The sequence below is a fragment of the Primulina huaijiensis genome, chromosome 12, assembly GCF_012295235.1.
Source record: "Primulina huaijiensis isolate GDHJ02 chromosome 12, ASM1229523v2, whole genome shotgun sequence".
NCBI lineage: Eukaryota > Viridiplantae > Streptophyta > Magnoliopsida > Lamiales > Gesneriaceae > Primulina > Primulina huaijiensis.
The window spans coordinates 13,176,363-13,179,565 of record NC_133317.1 but is presented as its reverse complement, the minus strand read 5'-3'; positions in this window follow the sequence as shown (position 1 = coordinate 13,179,565).

Sequence of the window (3,203 nt, the reverse complement as noted above, 5' to 3'; positions counted from 1 at the left end):
CACTTGAATGGTGTTCTTATGACTCCCAAACTTACTCCCATGCATCACGTGTTAGAGTAGGTGCAAATCGAGCCAAGTGTTGGCTGAGTGTTCACAATGAAACTCTATGTATAAACGATCTTTATTTTAATAATATTTGAAATTATTATTTTGACACTTCTTTATCTGTATACCCATGCTAGTTGCATAGATAAAGCCCTTGAATATACAAATAGTAGAAAGAATATGAGATGCTAATATGATGAGANCATTAAAGGACTTTCCAAGTGGTTCTCACTTATCGAGTGGAAAAGTCCTAGTTTATGGTTGTACACCATTAGTCCTTATGACCCGGGACAACATTGAGACTCTATGTGCTAGAATTACACTTTGACTTGTTTACCGACTCTCATGGGGTCATCAGGTGGCAAGGTTGGGTGTTCTGTCGAAACATATAGGAGTCGATGCATTGTAGTCGGGGATTCACCGCTTACCTACGGGTATGGATATCCTATGTGTTTTTCATGTATATGTAGTTTGAAATCTCTGATCAGAGTATGGTGGTAATTATGAAAGGGGTTTCATAGATTACACCATCGATGCAACTACGACATGACACATAGTATCGATTCATTGACAACTCTCGATAAACCAATGATTGTCGAATCGGTCGGGATATATGAGATGAAGGGACTGTACTGTACGCTAACCATAATAGAATGGTTCTTGCAGGCACTATCATTTGATACCTAGGGAATCATGTAAGCGATGCTGCTAGGCGTTTAACATGATTGCTTGGGTACTATCAGACTAGAGTTCTGACGTTCTTATTATCAAGGAGTTGATAAGTATGAATGGAGCAATTGGGGTATGCTCGTATAAGGACATGTTTAGTCCGAATCACGTGGAGATGTGAACCCACGGCTAGTTGTATCAGTGAACCATTGAGGGCCACACAAGCATTAGCTTTCTAGATCCCGTTGAGAATTAAAATAAATCAATGTGTTGGACGGCTTATAAATGAGTTTATAAGCGTAAGGAAAAATAGAAGTATGACTTCTATGAGAGAAATGTAAATTTTAATTTATGGAAGCGTTCCTAAATTAAAAGTTGGCCAATTAAATAATGTATTTGAAAATTGTGATTTTCATAAACATTATTATGGACTAAATTAAATTAATTCAAATGTTGAATTAATTAAACACTAGTGGCCTAGTAGAGTCCAAATAATTAAATTAATTCAAGTGTTGTATTAATTAAATAACATTGGTCATGTAGAGCCCAATTGGAAATAATTATTAAACTAGTGGGTTTGAGTAAAATCAAGTAAAAATTAATTGGGCTCAAATGTGTTTGAGACAATTTAAATTAAAAGTCCATGGGCCCTTTGTAAATGTTACAAGCCCTTTAGGTTTTGCATGCTTTGGAGATGAAAGGTTGGAGAATACTTTTGAATTAAAAATTGCATGGCATGCAACTTTTTGCTTTTTACTTTTCTCACAACCAAGACAAGGAATTAACTCACTCTCCTTCCCTCCTAGACAAGAGCATGGCCGAAATTTAGGGTTGATATTCTCTCAAGTTTTTCTCTCTTTTTCTTCTTCAAGTGTTGAGGAAGAATTATTCTTCTCCTTGAAAAATCCTCTTAATTTTCTAGTGCAAATTAAGAGGGGATTTACCTAGCTAGTGGTGGGCCTAATTTTTGAAGGAAAGAGAGCTTGTAGACTTGTCATCCTTGAAAAGCCAAGTTGTTTACAACTTGGTTGGTGCCATTCATCAATCTCTTGAGATTGATAGGTAAATTCTAAAACACCTTGTGCATGATATTTGGTGTTTGTTGTATTTGCTACACAATATCCTCATGGTGGCCGAAAATATTCCATAAAAATAAAAAATTTTAAACTTCCGTTGCGCTTCCGGTCACCGTAACCGATCCCCTTTCAAGTGGTATCCGAGCTATGGTCACCGTAACCGATCCACCTTGGGGGCATGTTTCGGCAGCTTGTTGCTGCCCATTTCGGGCAGCCCAAGCTGCCCGAGGGGCTGCCCGAAACCCATGACGACTAGGGTTTCCAAAAGTGTTTTGGATTATCAAAGTGTCATGGGCCTTGAGTTGTTGGGCCATTGGATGGCTAACATATTTGTGATTTTAAATGGGCCAGAATATTTTTGGTGAAAAATGAGTTTTTGGGCCCTTAAGTTTAAAATTACAAAAGTTGCAAATATTTTTCTCATGAAATAAATAATTTAAGTTGGACTTTAATTATTTATAGTAAATGGTGATTTACAAGAAATTTGGTTATAAATAAATTAATTTGAAAGTAGACAAATGTGTTTGTATACTTTGTTAATTTAGTTTATAATCGTGGCGGTTAGTGATTGGATCAAGATATATAATATTGGATCCATTAATTATTGTGATACTTAAATGATGGTGTATGATATGTGATATTATGCATGAAGGATGATCAAAAGCCCAAGCCCAATTTGCTAGGTGTATGCTAGGATATTTTGTGTCGAATGATTGTAATAATTATCAAATTTATAAAGTGGCTTGGTTTATGGCCCGTTCCCACCCCATGAGATGTATCCCTATTTGCCATGGATATTTATTTGTAAATATTAGTATAGTGGATGATCAAGATTGGAAGATGGTGGCCATGATGATTATGAAGATCGAAGACATGTAAATATTGGAAGCTAATGTAATAGTTGCATTTGCATCCCATGCATTTCCCTAGGATTGGACCTAGGCCCGTGTTTAGCTCACACGGGCCATTAGTGTTGGGGCGATTGATCATCCTTATTTTTTTTACTGTTTATAATATATGCATGATATGTTATAAATAATGAGTATGTGCGTTATTATTATGATAATAACAAAGTTGCATGAATCCGGCAAACATACGATCAAACATGGCGAGCTTTTAAATAAAATTAATGATGAGACCTTTCAAAATTAAAAACCCTCATTTTGAATAAGATTCAAAATTAATATCAAGCCCGAAAAGGGGAATTATAAATTTGTTTATAATTTCCATGTCTTCCATCGACAATGGGTGCATGATGAACGCTACCCGTGCTCGGGGCTCGGCTCATATTATTGGGGGGGCCTTGGGTGCCGGAAAGCTGTGACATCCATTGACATGGTGATGTGAACTACGTGGAACTCCCATGATTTCGGCTCATATTATTGAGGGAACTCATGGCGACCGTCCATTAAG